The 18999-nt window shown below is 42.7% G+C and overlaps 1 protein-coding gene and 1 long non-coding RNA gene across 3 annotated transcripts in view; one reads left to right on the forward strand and one right to left on the reverse strand.

Annotated features, from left to right (window-relative positions):
• The window catches only part of NHS (NHS actin remodeling regulator), a 240124-nt gene that overhangs the window by 172230 nt on the left and 48895 nt on the right, over positions 1 to 18999 (reverse strand). The window lies entirely within an intron of this gene.
• On the forward strand, positions 5656 to 11013 carry LOC309340398. The gene is made up of 2 exons (XR_014155970.1): positions 5656 to 6505; positions 10731 to 11013. It is a non-coding gene; the product is annotated as an uncharacterized lncRNA (long non-coding RNA).

Below are 18999 nucleotides of genomic sequence, written 5' to 3' on the forward strand. Positions count from 1 at the left end.
CCCTTATTAATATTTCAATGTTTAATTGAACTATCGAATGAATTAATTTTTTATATATTAAAATGGTTTCCCTAATTTATCAGCCAACTTATTTTTCCCCCAAAAGTCCACTCTTCAGGAGTTACTTCACTTCAGAACTTACCTGAGGGAATGGCCTGCTTTATCACCTCATAATTCACCTGAGGTTTTATCAACTCAGAGGAGGAATGGCCTGCACATGGAAAAGTTGGCATGCTGGAAAACATATAAGTTCAACCTTCTCCCTGATATTCATTAACCTGTTATTGATTTGTTCGTTTTATCTATATCCCTCCTTTTTCCCAGTACAAGGGGCCAAGGCGGCTCACAGCATGAATTAAAACCAATACAGCTAAAACAGACAGAATCAATATAAATATTTCTTTAAAGCAGTTAAATAAGTAACTCTATTAAAGACAACACTGAAAACACTGAAAATTGGGGGGGGGGGGGAAATATGGTGTTAGCCTTCTACATGCAAAGAGCTTTTGAGATGAGGGGTGCCTTCACATAACCCCATGTACACTGTTAAGGTTGCACAAGCCTCCCAGAGGGCTATTCTTCCTGCACTAGCTTCTTGAAGTTGGCTTTCTCCATGACTTCCCACCAAATGTGTCTTCCTAAAAGCCCACAGCAAATACCAACAGGCATATGTGAGCTGGTAGGACTCCCGCTGGCAGCAGGACCCATTTTTTTTTTACAGGTTGCTTTCTCTTCTTCTTTTCTCTCAGCTAGTAAACAGACAATGGCAGTGCTTGTTTCTTCGCATGCAGCTCTGGCCCAAATCCAGACCCACGCTGGCAGGATCAATGGAGGGCTAGCATTGTACCATTCTGTTACACACACCACTCGACTTGTCATCCTTTTGGGGGGCAGCGACTCGGATGTAACCTCATTTCAGGCTGGCAGCTGGTGGGACGGGCTGGGCAGAAAAACTCACTTAGAGCCACCACATCGTAAACCCAGACATAGGCCAAAGACAAGAAGCTGTTAATAAATAAACTCAAACAAAACCGCCACATAATGAACTGAATGCTGCCTGTTGAAGATGGCTTGTTTGGCTTCTTTCTGGGTGCACACGTTGGCACAGTCTCCTCAGCCATTTGCTAATTAGTGATGCCAGATAACACCAAATTACGAGTGTGCTGGCCATTTCCTGACCTTCACCTCCCATCCTCTCCAAGCGCACCTCTTGAAGATGTATATAGTGCCTGTTCTCACACTAACTGCACTGAATAACAAAGCAAATCCATTTGCTTCCCTCACAATGGCTACTGCAACCAACACATCGATGGCGTGTCCATCTGCTTACATCCATCTGCACGCCGCTGTGCCTGACACCCCAAGCGTCTGAAGCTTTTGAATAGCTACCGATTCTCTTCTGCAAGGTGTTTCTTTTGTATTCCCCCAGTCTAACAGAAAGGGTTTCTTTCTCTCCACTCCTTCCCCATCTATGAGACCTGTGGGAACTTGAGAAGAATGTCCACTGATAAGCCAGCCACAGCCTCCCCTTATCCCCTCCCCCTGCAGAAAGAAAGAACACTCATATGTTTGTATGGGGTTATCAAGTCCCTTCAGCTACAAGGCCCAGCCTCCTAGCTCACGGCTAGCTCTGAAGGGCACTTGCTTCCTTTGTTCCGTCTGCCTACCCCACCCTTGTAGTTGCTGCAATGTTGGGGATCCTAGTGTCCCCACCCCCTGCTTTTCCCTGTGGGTGCTTCTGCACAATGAAGAACTCCAGTGCTCTCTCTGTGCAGCTGCTTTCCCAAGCAACAGCGTACTTAAAAGTGACCTAATTTCTGCCAGCTTTACCGCTGCCTGGAGGGTTCCAAGTAGCACCAGTGAAAACAAGCAATGAGAGCAGTGATCAGTTTTCACTCAATCCAGCACTATACATACACACACACACACACACACACACACACATATATATCTCTAAACTTTCACTTCACATTTGACGGCTTTAAAAAAAACCAGCAAGATAAATTAATCTCTGCCTTTTGAATGCAGGTTGGGGTGGGGTTTTTTTGGCATTCTGAAGGAACGGCTTATGATTCTCATATTATTCCAAACCTTGATGACTTATTTTGTGTTTTCTTTTATACTCGGCACAAGACTTCTAGGTGCCCAAAGTTCCCATCAAGTATGATTACCTATGCATGGGAGCAACATGCCATCATCCATCCTCAACTGGTTGGGTGATTGAGCCACTCAACCCTTCCTCCAATACCCACATATATACTGCAGATGTCTGCAACCTCCTGCAATGGGGCTCGAACCTACAGACTTTGAGATTAAGAAGAAGAAGAAGAAGAAGAAGAAGAGGAGTTTGGATTTGATATCCCGCTTTATTACTACCCGAAGGAGTCTCAAAGCCGCTAACATTCTCCTTTCCCTTCCTCCCCCACAACAAACACTCTGTGAGATGAGTGGGGCTGAGAGACTTCAGAGAAGTGTGACTAGCCCAAGGTCACCCAGCAGCTGCATGTGGAGGAGCGGAGACGCGAACCCGGTTCCCCAGATTATGAGTCTACCGCTCTTAACCACTACACTACACTACACTACACTGGTTCTCATGCTCTGTTGACTGAGCTATACATTTCCTGTATTCAGTCGTACAGTGGAATACATAAAGACTTCCATAGAATCTGGAGCTCCTGACTGTTTAGCATTCCAGATTCTTTGGAAGTCTTCATGAGGATAAATGTATATGCAAAGGCCCCCTGCCTACGGATGCCATCCGAAGGAGGACTGTGAGAAGTGGGTGAAGTCAGTAACAGAGCTACACAGCACATCCCCACTCCTCTTCATGGTGACAAGGCTGCTAATCACATCCGCAGAGGCCACCTAAGCAGTATAACTGTATACTTGTCTCCTCCTCATGTCCCTCCATACAGCCCAAATAGAAATCTCTGCCTTTTGTGATATAAAACTTTGGTTGAACTTTGGACAGAAGATAAAGCAAATTGAATTTTGCAGTGTGTACAACATGGTATTTGAATGTGCCTTTGCATTTGTCAATCTAATCAATTCCACTCACCAAAGTGTTTGTATTAACCTGCCAGTGCCAAGCTAAAAGTAAACGAGAGCCAGAATTTGTGCAGGCACACAATGGATCTATAGTCTCAATAGCTGCCACAGATGAGGGAATATTGGGAGGCGACAAATTTATCAATCTGAGCCTTGTCAACCATTATTTTTTTGCCAGAACCAATCAACATCAAAAAATAGAATCCGTACAAGGGCATATGCACATTTTAAATGATCAAATGCATGAATATATTAAAAATCCTATCCACGTCCTTATGAATACTTGGCAGCTAATCATACTATACCTGCTATTGCCCAGCCCAAAGAGTTACAACTTTCTCTTCTTAACGAAATGTGAATCATTTAAAAGGTGGCATGATTCTGGTCAGGGGGTGCTCCAGCCCTCTCCTGCATTAACCCTTCAGTGCCCTGCAGTGCAGCCATTTACACAACTGGGATGACGCATACATTTTCCCTCCTGCTCTTCACTCACTTCCTTTAAAAAGTTACATTTCCTTATTGTTGGAGAACTGCAATACAGGTGCAACATTTCAATACAGGTGCAACATTTCAAATATACAAGTCTGAAATAACTGCAGTTCCTATTTTCATACTGGTTATCATTTTGTCCTTAATAGGATACCATACATCTTGCAATGGGTGTCATCTGTTCCAGTGAAAAAACATACTAAAAAGTTTGCCAACCAGAATAGACAGATGTTGATGACAGCAGATGGTTCAGTTTCCTCTTGCCAGTCCCATTCTTTGTTCCTTAGGACGCAGCTCCCTTAGACCTGCAGATGCATCAAATAAAAGGCATCCACAATAAATAGTGAAGCCCTATTTTTCCTTTTAAGTGGGTGCTCTCCTCCATAAAAATTTGAGGGGTGAATTGAAATATCTGTAATTTGATCCACCATTGTTAATTTTGAACCAGATACACTGATACAAAGTAGAACCACATTAAAATGTTTTACAGACCTTCCAAAGGGCAAGTATCCGTTGTAGCATGAATTGAAAGGTTTCCATCACCCACCCTCCTCAGTATAAAGTGTTTAAATGAAGTGTTTCCCACAAATCTTTTGAGTTTTAAAAAACCAAACAAATCTGTTCCAAACTCAAAACCCAAGTAAAATTGGATTCTACAGCTAGAATAAATTGTGCAGTTCTTCAGGTCCATCCATATCTGGGCTTACTTATAACTTATTTTGCTTCTTCTAGTCATGGCAACCAAAGCCCTATTTCTTGATCAATCATAATCTCTGCTACTGAGACAAGGCGATGGCCCAAGAGACAGGGAGTTAGAAATGGAGAACTATGGTTCCACAGCCAGTTTGATGGTGCTCCAAATTCCAGACCCCAGACAGTGTTAGAGCTGCTGGTTCGGAGTTCAGTGGCTAAAGTGTAAGAACATGACCAGAAATCCTGCAGTTGAGGCAGAAAGAAAAAGTTGCTGCAGTACTAGCCTGTAGTAACTGCCAAGGCTTTGTAGTTTAGTCTAGAACAGGGTTTCTCAAACTTGGGTCTCCATCTGCTGTTGGACTACAACCTCCATCATGCCTAGCTAGCAGGACCAGTGGTCAGTGATGATGGGAATTGTAGTTCAAAAACAGCTGGAGACCCAAGTTTGGGAAACTCTGGTCTTGAGTCTAAATACTGAGGCCTGATTCTCAGAGGAGATCAAGGCCAAGTTTGTTTTTTAGTCCAAAGGCAGAGATACCTCCTGAGCTCCAGATGAGAGCTCTGGTGCTGGTGAGTCTATTCGAGAAGAGTCAAGCAATGGATTCATATTCTTTGGGTTACTGTCACTTGAGGACTTAACCTCCTAACTCATGGAAATCCGACTAAGATCCCTCTCTTTGGAAATATTGCTAGCCATTTCTTAAATGTTTTATATAATATTATCACAGTAGTAAGACCTTGAAACATTCTTTTAAAAAACCTTTGATTATTATGACAATGAATTCTGCAGCTAATGTCAGCCACCAAAGCCAATAATCACTTTTGTGCCATTTAAAAAGTTTTCAGCAGCAAGATAATAGCTAAAACAATAATAAAAAGACAGCTAAAATAAACAGGAACAAACCAAGTCAAATTTAAACCCACCAGCTCACTAATCAGTCTGTTTCATTTGGTAGATTTGATTCACAAAAATCTTCAACTCAGAGACCACAAAATGGAAAGGTTTGGAAGAAACCAAGAAAAAAAAAGGATAAAATATTATGTATGTTTTCAATCAACAGGTGCAGTAACAGCCAGAAATATAATGCTGGGGGACCTCTGCATTATCAGATGGGGAATTCATGTGTAATACACCCATCCCTGGGCACTAGGTATTTATTAACAATGGATGAAAAATGTTCTGCCTCCAGCTGAATTCACATGAACAAAAGCAAACAAAGGGCGAGATGCTTTAACGCACCAGTACACTTGAGCCAGGGATTCTGGCAGCAAAGCCCAGGACACTTTTACCCCCTGTGCCACTGGGACAATTCTCAGGCTGAGAGAACGACTGCCCTGACGTCTGTGGTGCTGCGGACCCATCCATGTAATGCCCACAGAAGGCAGCTCATCAGCTTAACTAGATCAGGTGAGTTGAGAAACCAATAGGGTCTGGCTGAGGGTTTTTTTAAACTGCAGCTCTGTGTTTGGTTTTTTAGTCTGATCAATTTGTCTGTCCTGAGCCCCATGGAGACATCTTGGCAGGGCTGGTCCAAGCGGGAGGAAGAATAGGAAGAAAGGGGAGGGGCCTTGTGGCCTAGTGATCTAGATGCTGAGGAAGGGGCGAGCAGGTTGTCAGGGGAGAGGCCTACCTCTTTGACAGTGGATCCCCTGGCTGCCACAGTAGAGCAGCAACCTGACTTGCCTCAGCTGCTGCTACCTGTCAGTGAAGTGTTTCCTGCTCCTGCGAAAGGCCCTGAGTGTAGAATGGACAGTAAGCTGGTTGTGTAAGCCCACCCACATCACCCAAGAAGCAGCCACAGCTAGCAGACCCAGCAGACTACCTACCTGTAGGAGTGCTCACTTGCTTGCCTGATCCCAAGGCTTAGGGAAATGACTGCATAGAATGGATGTGCCTGCCCCACTCTTCCAAAGGTCAACCTGGGGGGCATGCCAGGTATTGGACCATGTCTTAGCCTAGCCATGTACCTTAGAGCTCTGCTATGACTTCTGAACTGTGTAACCTGATATATATTTGGACACTGTAGTGAAATCTGGAATAAAGCCTTATATGGTTACCAAGCCTGAGTAATGAGTCCACAAGTGGTAGCCAAGATGCTGCCCTTGGGAGAAGCTCCTCAAGAAATCATTTCATCTCCCTGCTCCAAAACATGACCACCAGGGCCATCTCAGACCATATCATCTGCCTCTCATCTTGCTGGGCTGTAACAGGTACTTCTTGAGGGTTGCCTTATTATGCTTTATGTAAAAGAAGGCATTCCCCACTTTCTCCCAGGTAAGAATATCATATTGGGCAAAGTTACTTGGACTTCCTTGAGGGGATGCAACTATTCTTTCTGCCTGAAGCAGATGGGGAGAGGGCCCTACACCAGTCATGCTCACATGAGGAAATGGCTCAGCTACAGGAATATTTGTTATAGGAGTGTCTAGGCTTCCTTAATGGGAAAAGCAGGTACTGCTGGTGCGAACACAACCAGTGTGAAGGGGTCCTAAAACATTAACTTCTGTGTAGCACACATACACATGCATGCACACATACAAGCCCTGTTATGAAGATGTCTGTTTCATTTTCTGTTCTTTGGCACCAGTACAGCAACAATTATCCAGACAAACCTTCTCATATGTCTGAATAATTTTGTTCTGAAATACGACGCTTATAGGGCCTTATCGCTGGCAGCTAGAAAGGTGATGACTTGCTAGAATCCACATTAGTATTTAGTCTCTTCCAGCTGCTGCAAGCATGCTGAAGCTGGTGAGTGATGTGTCTTTAAGTCTTCCAAGAGAGAAGACAGTCTCATGAGAGAGAAGCACATCTCATGGATTAACCTAAGTGGAACTGCTCACTCTAGATACTTCAGACAATAGCGTATTGGAATTTTTTTATTAGCATTATTAAACATGCTCTTTCCAGTCTACATTATGGCAGAAGCTTAAGCTGGAATATTCTGAACAGTGCAAAAATAAAGAATTTGGCAGATCCATATTCATATAGATGGTTTTGCTCCCAACAATTACACTTCAGATTCTTCCCAACAGAACGCTTCTAGTATTTATTTCAAATAAATAAATAAATCCACTCGAGAGGAAGATGAATTTAAATATTTTTGGAATGACAGATTATATATTATTATATTAGATCAACTGAACCATTTAATCTAAAAGAGGGAAGGCTGAGTAGATATCGCCAGATAAGATTAGACTACTGACTTCACACAGTGCTGATTGTCAAAGCTATATATTTGATCAGACAAGTTGGTTTGTAATATATCATCCTTCTTAAAAATGAAAAGCCACAACCAACGAAAGGGAGGGAGGGAGGGAGGGAGGGAGGGAGGGAGGGAGGTATGAATGTTGAGGGTGGGGTGGGGTGGAGCCATGGTAGCAGTTATGAAATTAAGACTGCTTGAGTCAGAATACTTTACCAGCCAACCAGTAACAATGTCGTATTTGGCCTCTTTCAGAATGCCTCACCAATTTTCAGTGTTTGCTTTTGCATCTTAACATTCTCTAGTAGTGCAGTTCTGGTACTTGGAACAAACTTCAGAAACTGTTTTAAAGAGCAAAGTCCAGATGTTACAGATACAGTACATGGTGTTTCTGCTTATGCAAAGCACTTGTGCATGACGCAAACTGCCATTCGAACTGTGTGTCAGAATAAGATGGGAGGGGAAGGAGAGAAAGCATGACAACACTGGATATGGCTCCCTTGTTATATTTCCCACTTCCCCAAAAATCTGTAACAAAATTTTGGGAGCAGGTGAGAAGACAGTACAATACAATTGTGTTTGTTTAGTCCCACCTCTGCCCACAGTATTCATTCTGAGGCAATGAACCTCTTCTAATTAAATGAATACCTTGTTCTTCAGGACTGGTGACAAGGAATAGGCAATAGGCAGTTGCATGGGATGGTACTCCAACTTCTTGTTGAAGAAGAGTCCCATCCTACCTACCTACACACACACACACACACACACACACACACACACACACACACACCATTTCTATTCATAGCTGCCTGGGTCAGCAAGGCACAGCGCAATCGCTGTGTGCATGTTTAGAATACGATCCTGGGCAAATTGACTCATGAGCGATCCTCCTTTGCCTGCTCCCACCCAAAGGTAGCCCCCGGAATAATCTAACAGCACGGATAATAATGGCAACTCCAACTGTAAAGGTTAAGTAGCCAATAATTTGTTACATAAGTCAATGATTCAGTAGTTCCCAGAGGGAGAATAATGATGAGATAACAAAGACACAGAATTCCTCATCCGCCTTCAGTCCTTTGCGGTCCATGTTGAACCATTTCCTCTTTACTATTGTTTGCAAGAGAGATTAATAGGGGTTCCGCCTCCCCCTGGTTTTACATGGGGATGTTGCCTTTCTTTGGTCTTCAGCGCACCTGTCATGCATATGAGCAAATCACAGGTTGGAGTAGGATGTGGGATTGCTGTTCCTACCTAAGCCAACGGAGGTTTTCCTATTCAATGCAATGAAAGTTGAATCATATCCTCAAAGAAAAGGAACTGAGCAAACACCACCGTAATCTGAGCTAAACTGGCTCAGAGCCCAAGGTCAAATACACTGTCAAAACTGAGAAACAGCTAATCCTAACATGAACAGGAAGCATCCTGATAAGATTTGTGATAAGGAACACTTTTATGGCTCTAAGAACTTTTCTGCACCTCCCAAGCCTCTTCCACAGGTTGAAAAGAAATATCACAACGCAGAGCTATTGTAAGGCAGCATTTGAAGGCAAACCTCTACTTAGAAACAATACCAGGCTTCTGTCTAGACCCTCAGCTGTGATGCTAGCCCCACTTGTGAGGTCAATGTGATCTCTCTGGGAAACCTATAAAGATATACAACCATTCTGGTGATAAGAAACTAGTTTGTAAGGTGCAGAATACAGCTGATGGTGACAGGCAGCTGACAGCATGTGACAAATTTGCAAAAACATCTGCACCAACTGCCCATACATTACCAGGTTAAGTTCAAGGTTCTTGCATCAATATACAAAGTCCTGAGCAACTTGGGTCCAGAAAAGAATTGCCTGAGCCATTATATCCCAGCTTGACCACTGAGAGCATCCAGAGGAGTACAGTTAGTTATTCTCCTTGTTACAGAATCATTTAACTGGACAGAATTCAGGCATTTAATGCAGCTGGTTCTGTGCTATGGATTACTCTTCCAGCAGAGATTCAGAATATATTCTTGCTATTAACCTTTGGGTGTCTCTTGAAGACTTTATGTTGAGAGGCCTGCTATGTTAACTCATTGCCAGTTGGGAACTATATTCAGTAGATGATTGACACACTCTGCTGCAATTCATTCCAGATTCTGTACATACCAGTTGTTGAAGCCACCCTATCAAACACAAATACAGTGGTACACTTCAGGTTACATACGCTTCAGGTTACAGACTCCGCTAACCCAGAAATATTACCTCAGGTTAAGAACTTTGCCTCAGGATGAGAACAGAAATCGTGCTCCGGAGGCATGGCGGCAGCAGGAGGCCCCATTAGTTAAAGTGGTGCTTCAGGTTAAGAACTGTTTCAGGTTAAGAACAGACCTCCAGAATGAATTAAGTTCTTAACCCGAGGTACCACTGCACTACATGGGAAGTCAAAGATTTTTGTCCTTGCTTTTTATTTATCTATCTCCTGCTTTGCTTCCATTGAGCCAAAAGAACTATAGGTAACATCCCCAAGTAGCTTCCCATCCAAGCATTGACCAGACCCAGACCTGCCTGGATAGCTCAACTGGTTAAAGCATGGTGCTGATAATGCCAAGGTTGCAGGTTCAATCCCCATGTGGGACAGCTGCTTTCAAAGTTGGAAGGGACCCTGAGGATTATCTCATCCTCAGGGTTCTTTCCAACTCTGAAATTCTATGGTTCTATGGTTCTTTGAAGCTTTTTCTACATGGCTGCATGAGTTGGCAACATGAGCCAATGGTGCTACTGCCTTTCCTCATGAGGGAATAGTGCAGGCTTGTTATAGCTATCTTTGCAGAGAGTGATGAGAAAAAGCAGAGCCCACATGCATAAACAGCACAGGGATTTGCATAGTGTACGGTTCCCAAGTCAATAACAGCACAATGTGCTGGGGATGTGGCTGGCTGAGAAATGTTTCATCTGTGTGCAATCCCTGCTAATTGCATAACCACAATACTTTATTATGTAGCTGTAATAGCAATAAATGGGATAGGATGTGGTTTCATAATACGCTACTGGAACAAACTGTTTAAAATAGTGTCAGGTTCATCTTGTAAATGATTTCCTGCATGCTATTTGGATAAGTTTTCTAAGTTTGCTATGTCATGAAGTTAAAACCTAATAAGTAATATATTAATGATCATTTGGGGTGGGGGTGGGGAGACAGGTTTACATGTTTTTGGTGGAGTAAGTAATATAAACGGTTTCAATTTCTGCATTAATGCCAATGAACTTTGTCCCTCACTTCAGCCAAGAAACAATTTATTTTTTCCTATAAAATCTTCAGCAGCCCAAATCCAGCTATGATTCCAAGAGGATCATCTAACCAAGGAAAAGGTACGGCTTCCATTAAATCCCTGCTTGATTTAGTGACAATTCTTCTTGGAAACAAGAGGGGACTTTCCTACGATCCAGTGAGTCATGGTGAAATGAAGAGAACAGGGATTGCAAGATTCTGGAATCCTTCTCAAAACCACAGAGTAGTTTTTCCAGGAAATGTTTACAGACTGGAAAAGAGGAAGTTTTTATTTTTATTGCCTTTCTCCTTTATTAAATGGCACGCTTAATAAGGACTCCAGAGATTCATTGCTCAGGTTCGGCAATCAAACTCAATATTCATCCTTCCATTCTCCACTTTCTTTCCTTTCCTGCTTTTTTCATTTGATCAACATTTGATTAACATTTCTCATACCCAGGGGGGAAAAACCCTGCAAAGCAAAGATTGCTCCATTGGGAGCAGTGCAGGGGGTGGGGTATTACTTGTTATAAGAACCAGCCAAGGAATGGCATATCTGTCATGGGGAGCCCTCTGGGACTGCACATTTAGGAGCCAGATATTTCTCTGGGTCCACCACAGACTCTCACTCCTGGCATCACAGATTGGTGTATATGAGGCTTCTGTGGATTGCTAATCCAAGTATAAAGATGTATCTTATAACATAGGCTTTGACCCTTGCCCGGTTAACAGAGCAGCACTCTCCAGCTTGGTTGCTATGTTGAACCTTCCCACCTTGGACTCCTGCTTCTCTGCACAGGAGTTCCAGTTCTCCTTGGATTTATTCTTTCTTCTTGTTCTGTCTCTCCCTTTGTTCTAACTTACTTTGTCCCGTCGCCTCCGTCCTACCCTGTTTCACCAAAACTCTTGTTTGTCTTCTTGACTGTCTCCAGTGTTTTGGCTTCCAATTCTGACTGTGCTCTCTCCAAGCTGGTTCTATTCTCTGTTACCTCTACCCAATCTTTGTCCCTGAAACTGATGCAAAGTAGCTCCATCCAACATAAAAGGACAATAGTACTATTGCTCCTACCACATTCTACAGTAGAGAGGAAGGATGGGGAGAATCTCAGCCCAGATTACCAAACGGTTTTCTCCTTCTTGGAGAGACTATATATTGAGAGGCATCTCCTTAATGAAGAGTGGGTACTTTGCCACCTGACAGAGCCATTAAAATTATCTCCAGTATCCAAACTGGTTCCAGTAATGCACTCCTGATCAAATGCCAATCTTACAAGTAGAATCACGGGGGGTGGAGATTGGAGAGGAACAGAATCCTTGGCCATGCATACCAATCATCATCCTATTCCTTTAAATTAAATATAGCAATGCTGTTGTCAACACAAGTCAGACAGATAATTACTACTACTATTATTATTTATTGGTTTTCATACCTACCTTTCACCATGAGGTCCCAGGATGGCCTAAAACAAAATAAAAACACAGTACAGTGGTACCTCTGGTTATGTACTTAATTCTTTCCAGAGGTCCGTTCTTAACCTGAAACTGTTCTTAACCTGAAGCACCACTTTAGCTAATGGGGCCTCCCGCTGCTGCTGCACTGCCGCCGTGCGATTTCTGTTCTCATCCTGAAGCAAAGTTCTTAACCCGAGGTACTATTTCTGGGTTAGCGGAGTCTGTAACCTGAAGCATCTGTAACCTGAAGCATATGTAACCCGAGGTACCACTGTAGTAAAATCAGTTAAAACAACGGACTATCAGAAGAGTAGGCTGGGCTTCATCCAATACCACCTCACTGCTCAATATCCAAGATCTCCCTCAAAGGTCTAGAGGACCCTCTGGAGCTGACATGGTGTAGGCTGGGTGTGAAGAGGAAAGGAAGGGGATGTCCTGTTGTACGAAGAAGACACCAATTGCTTAGCATAGCTACATCTCATACATTTCAGGTGTCAAAAGCTAGGGTAGCTTATAGCAAAAAGGTTTGTGCTTTTGGTACAAAAACTAGTACACAGGCTCACCTTTTAATATAGTAACTCAATACACATAAGTTTTCCAGGAAGGAGTTCCAAATACTGGGGTAGGGGTGGGAATTACATAATATGACTCCTGTTCATCCTCAGTTTCCCAGCAGAGTATTGAAACTTTCTTATATAGTCATTCCTGACCCACATTTCTTACATCTCTGCTGCCATCTAGCTCCCCTGTCCCATTCTCACCACACGTTTGGCAGCCACTGCCATGCCTCCTCCACCCAAGACCACATGGCTTCGATTCTGTATACAGCTGTCCCATCCTGACACTAAATAAAAATAAGCAGTAGGAAGTGGAGGGGAGATGGATAAAGAAACATGCTGCGCCATTCCCAACATGTAATTTGGACCAAGGCACTTGCATAATGCGTCCAAAAACAGGCACCCAAGCAGGCGAAAGAAACACCACAAGGCAGCATACAGAGCCAAGATCAAAGAACTACGCACAGAGGCTCTTGAAAGCTTTTCTCTAATTAAAATGCTAAAAAGGAAAAAAAAAAGAGTCCCCTCCAAATGAAGGAGGCGAAGAAGGATGGAGGAAAAGAAGAGAGAGAGACTGAACTAGGCTTTCTAGAGAAGGAAGACAGAACAAGATAATGCTGGATTCTTTTCATCAATTAAGTCTTAATCTTTCTCTGTTGCACACCCTCTTTTGCATCCCCATCCTCACCGCCATTAAAGAAAGCATAGAAACCTCTAGAGGATTTTTTTTTTAAAAAAAAAAGCTAAAGCCTTTCAAATCTAAAATAGTACAGTATTCCTCAGCACTCCTCAATGACAAAGGGTTAGGTTTTTGGTTTTTTTAAGGGTCCTTGAAGTTCAGTGGTTGAGAGTCATTTTGAAACGTTAACCTGTTTGACAAGATATTTGTCAAAAGTCATGCCAGAGTGTGTGAACTAATAAGACCCATATGTAACCGCTTAATGGTAAACACACTCTTAATCCTGTGTAGCTAAACGGTATAACAAAGGAATTAGCTGGTGACATCTACTTAGGAAATATGATCCAATCTATATTATGATTTTCTTTCTAACTGCTGAACTGATTTTGACACATATAAAAATGTGGCTTCAATCACAGGAAACTACACCACCATTAAGTGTGGGGGGAGTGTAAAAAGTAAGGAGGGTTTCAATAAACCTACATCTGTAGGGATCTAAACAACAAGAATGCCACAGTTGGGCTTTGACAGCGGAAGGTGGTTGATCAGGTTCATTCAGAGTCTTTCTATTAATCACCAGTGAGATCAAGAGATTACTCTTTTTGGACCAGTATTAAAATATGCCAAGTCAGGAAGGAAAAACAGTGAAACTTTCCTGACCAGCTTCCTATCATCTCCCAGAGCTTGGGAATTCTCCACCCAAAGCTACATCTAAGAGAACAAGGATAAAAATTGCTCCCTTCTGGCAAACACTGAGAACTTGCTGTTGTGTTTATAAAACAGGAGGATTCAATTCCCTCCCCCCTTCTCGTGTCAAGGAAATAAAAGTAACTTGAAATCTGAGCTCCAGCTTTACATATTACATGCAATCCGGCAAAACAAACAAAGCAGAACGAAGGTGGCAACCCTAAATACTGGAAGGCTAAGTCCTCCTGAACTCGCTGGTTCTTATTTCTGCGTAAACATGCATAGGGCTGAGTTTTAAGCCCTATTAAAATCAACAAAACCTAAGTACATTAGTTAAAACCTTAAAACCTGCTGATTTTGCACAGAAGTCCACGCATGCATGTTGGAGCTCAGATTACTTAATTAGCCAGTAGCCAATGACTTGAACGAACTGTATGTACAAACATGGTCCACTGATGCATTATGGGTGACAATATGAAAGCGCTCTCTTGCTCTCTCGCTCTTTATGTCTGTTTCACACAGACAACTCATCACTTTATTCTCCAGTTCTTCACAGATGAACATGGCCCATGTAGAAGTGGGTCTTGGCCATGACTTAACTTGGTGCTCACCGAATTTCCTCTGTTTAGTTTTACCAGTTTGCTCACAGTGTATGCAGTTTGTTGGTATCAGCTGAATATGTGTTGATATTAGAGATTTTCAACCAGCATTACACATAAAGCTTCCTTACCCATTGGTCCATCTAGCTTAGCATAGTCCACACCAGGCATGGGGAACCTGGGTCCTCCTGTCATCCTTAACTATTGACCATGCTGGCTGGGACATATGGGAGTTGCAGCCACATATTCCCCATCCCTAGTCCATGACATTCATACTGCTAGAGCACTGGTCCTCCAAACTTCATTGACATATGCCAAACTTTCATAAAATGCTGCAAATGTTAGCATTTTAAGAACGATGCTTTCTTGTGTGACCATAAATGTATGACTTTTCAAGATACGAAGGCATGCTTCGTGGCTGCAAATAAATGTATGATTTCTAGTGGATATTTCACACACTCTTCAGTGGAGCATACCATTTGCCTCCTTGAAACTGTCTTCTTAAGTTGCTTTGGTCTCCACTAGACTGCACACTCCTTGTTTGCCCAGCATAAACTGCAGTTCCTTTTCCTCTGCATTTTGCTCAGGGGACTTTAAGTCACATAATTTACTATTTTGATGCAGGATGAATACAGCAAGGCTAGTCCTTCCCTAAGATTATTCAAATATTTACTCAGAATTGCTTTCCTTGTAATATAAAGGAAATAAAGTTATTTTAAAGAAACACACATAGAAGGTGTCTCTGATCAGAGCATAGCATGTATTATATCTCTCTTTGACAGTCAATTCCGAGGCCTGAAAGAAAAAAGGAAGGCAGACACTGATCTCTGCAGACAAGAATGACGTTTTAAAATGAAAAAGCAGAGCTGTTGGCAGAGAATAAAATCTGCTGCAGGATTTCATAATTAACATGTACCAAAACACTCGTAAAAAGTGTGCTGCTACATTTCTTCAACATGCTGGGACTTGTTTTAATGCCTTATGGCATTGGGAGATCACAGGAAACATTGACAGAGGTTAAAGTCAAGGTGACGTGGGTCTCAGACACCCCTGCATGCAGTTTGGGAGAAATTCAGAGTAAGATCCCTGGCCCCATGCTGTTGCCTTCTGGCTGACAAACCCAAGTCAGCGAGGGGTTGCTTATGAGCGCTGCAAGGAGGTGCAGTGAGAGTTGTGTATGAATAGCACTCATTTAGTTTATCCATTTTACTTAACATTTTTCACCTCTCACCTTTCCATCCCAAAGGACCTGCTAGGCAACTTAACATCAATGCAAAAGCATAATATATACAAGCCCAAGAAAGCAATGTAATCACATAAAGCAACAGACCTCAGTAAGAGCATGAAGACAACTAGTTGCCCTCTGTCCCGAATGACCTTTCAAACAGCAGGGTATTAACTAAATAGCCATCTGAACTGCATTATGAGATGATTCCCTCCCAAGAGAGGCCTCCTGGCTCCATAAACCAAGCCCCACCACTGAGAAGGCCCTGTTGGTACATCAAAAGGCTAGGAACAAGAAATTGGGCCTCCAAAGATCAACATCAGTTCATATGGAATTGGGGAGGTTTACCGCGCAGTTTCTCTCCAGCAAAGAACTTTAGAATGTAGCAGGAGTTTGCTCTCAACCTTATCTATTTTATTCATATCCCACCTTTCTCCCCGTATAGGATCTTAGGCGGCTCACAACATGAATTAGAACAAATACAGCTTAAAACACACAATCAACATGATTTTTTAAAAAAACAACAACACACAAATAAATACATAATCCTAGCAAGAACACAGAAGGAGGGGGAGAAAACCCAACACCCGCCCTCAGAAGACCTTGCAACAACAACCCCTTAGTGGTCCAAGGCCTCTCCTCACTAAATGTTCCTGTGAAGCTGGTGGCGCCAAGAAAAAGGCCTTCAATGGAAGTTCTCAAAGCCTAGACAGGCTCCTATAGCAAGATATGGTCCTTCAGAAAGCCTGGACCCAAGTTGTACAGAGCTTTGTGAGACATAACCAACACACTGAATTGTGCTTGGAAATGGACCGGTAGCTAGTGGAGCTATTGCAACAAGGAGTTTCTGTTCTCTCTGGAACCTTGCCCCAAGTTAAGTCATTGATTGAAAATGCTGAAGTGCAACAAAATGAAGAAAGCGTTCTCTAGCACAGCCAGTGCTTAGTGATCCTCATCCCTCTTCCTTAATATCTCATAACAGAACAAGTACAGACTTTTCAACAATGGAGACTCCAACCAGACATTATTTCACATTTAGTTTTATAGTACAGGACAGCATGCCAGGCTAGTTTCTTTTCCTCTTGAGCATGTAATTTAGTGGTGCATAACCAAACTAACCCAATGAAGTAATTCAGGCTTTACCTGGCAAAAGCTGATGTGCCAAATTTTTTTTAAAAAAATTAATAGTATCCCTTCATAGCCGTTATGCCCCTGTACCTTCCACCCTCCCTCAACAGTCCCAAATCCTACGAGTCACAAATATTGCAAGCAGAACAAAATTATTCTGTCTCCAGAACTCAGGGGAGGCTTTCAGGAGTGAAAAGAGCTGCCCTAGGGAAGAATGGGTGGGGAATACCCTTGCGTGAGCAAAACATTAAATAAACCCCTTAGGGGGAGCAGAGGTGGGGTTTTTGTGTGTGGCTTCTCTCTGTGAAAACGTGAGCAAATGTTCAGCTCCTATCAAGTGATTAAGAATATTAGCTATGATTTTCACTTCGTCTGTGAACTCCGCAGGTAATGAGGCCAGACCCTTGCTGAAGCAAAGCAGGTCTGAGCACAGCCATTGCTTGGAAAAGCTGACTACCTGGGAACCACATGTCCAACACCTGGGGATGCATGATGGAAGAAAGGCAGGAGATGAATGTACCGGTAAATAAACAGACATAAAACATGTCTTTCAATCTCCCATGTGTAATATGGGGAAGGTATTACCAGCCCATCTTACTAGCATGCTACAAACGATTGCTAAAATATGCAACTGTTGAAGGTGAAGAACTTTTAGTCATTCAGGAAATATACTATAAAAATGGTTTTTTGCTTATGCTGGCAAGGAGCATATACTCTACATAACTGATTTGACCAATAACTGCTCAAATTTCTTGTAACTTTTTTTAGGATGAAAAGTGCAGTGCAAACCTAGAACTCAAATGTAGCAATAGTAAAAACAAAATACAAAAATTCCTTCCAGTAGCACCTTAAAGACCAACTAAGTTAGTTCTTGGTATGAGCTTTCGTGTGCATGCACACTTCTTCAGATATGCATGCACACGAAAGCTCATACCAAGAACTAACTTAGTTGGTCTTTAAGGTGCTACTGGAAGGAATTTTAAAATTTTGTTTTGACTATGGCAGACCAACACGGCTACCTATCTGTAACTGTAGCAATAGTAAAGAAAAGGTTTTGTTCACTCACCAACTAAACAAAATTAGATTTGAAACCAACTTCTCTGTTATGCTCAGAGATCAGAGGATCTGTAGGAAAGATCCCCCCCCCCCCGGGGTTTCCAAACTGTTGCCTGTGAGTCACAAGAGAATGGTCTGTCTTGAACTATGAAATGTGTGCTCTTGGCTCTTCCTTACTGTAAAATTTAAAGTCAACTAAAGGATTGGCTGAATGCATAACAAAAGCTGATGGGGGGTGGGGGATGCAGCTCAATCATGCCAGTGAACGCTAACAGTGAAGTGGGTAACCATACCAATTTCCAAGGAGCAACTGCTGCTGTCGCCCAGCAAGCCAAGAGAAGTAAAAAATGGGTAATGGAAAGGATGAAGAGCCACCTTTTGGACAACCTATGCTCGTTCTGCCACATTTGGCAATATGACCTTGGTGTCCTCTGTTCAATATTTCAGAACCTCCTGCATCTCAAGTTTTTGAGCTAGGAACAGCAGCATTCTCAAAGGCAGAAAGAAATAATGGTGCTAGTGAAAGACGCTTCAAAAGCTAGAAAGGGGGTCAAGAAAAGGTCTCAGAAGAAAGTGCCTGGGATACAGTGGGAGGATTCTGGCAGAAAGGGGTAATTTGTGGATGAAGGGTGTGCTCCTGAACATAAAAGCATAGCTTCCATGGGCCGTGGGAATCTGACAAATTCTGATCCTTAGAAGCAGGAATCACCTTTGTCGTGAAGCAATAAGAAAGCTACTGCCAATAGCATCTTGTGCCTATGCTATTCCCCCATGGCCTTGAGTGAAGAAGCCGCAGCCCAGTGACAAAACATATCCTTTGCATGTAGAAGAGTCCTGGTTCAATCACTGGCATCTCTGTAAAGCAGAAGAGCATCTGTGGTCCAAATGCCCAGGGGATTCCCATCAGGCTTTGCCAGCAAGGGCAATTGTCAGGGGT

This window comes from Podarcis erhardii (assembly GCF_964252035.2).
Source record: "Podarcis erhardii genome assembly, chromosome: 4".
In the NCBI taxonomy this organism is placed as follows: domain Eukaryota; kingdom Metazoa; phylum Chordata; class Lepidosauria; order Squamata; family Lacertidae; genus Podarcis; species Podarcis erhardii.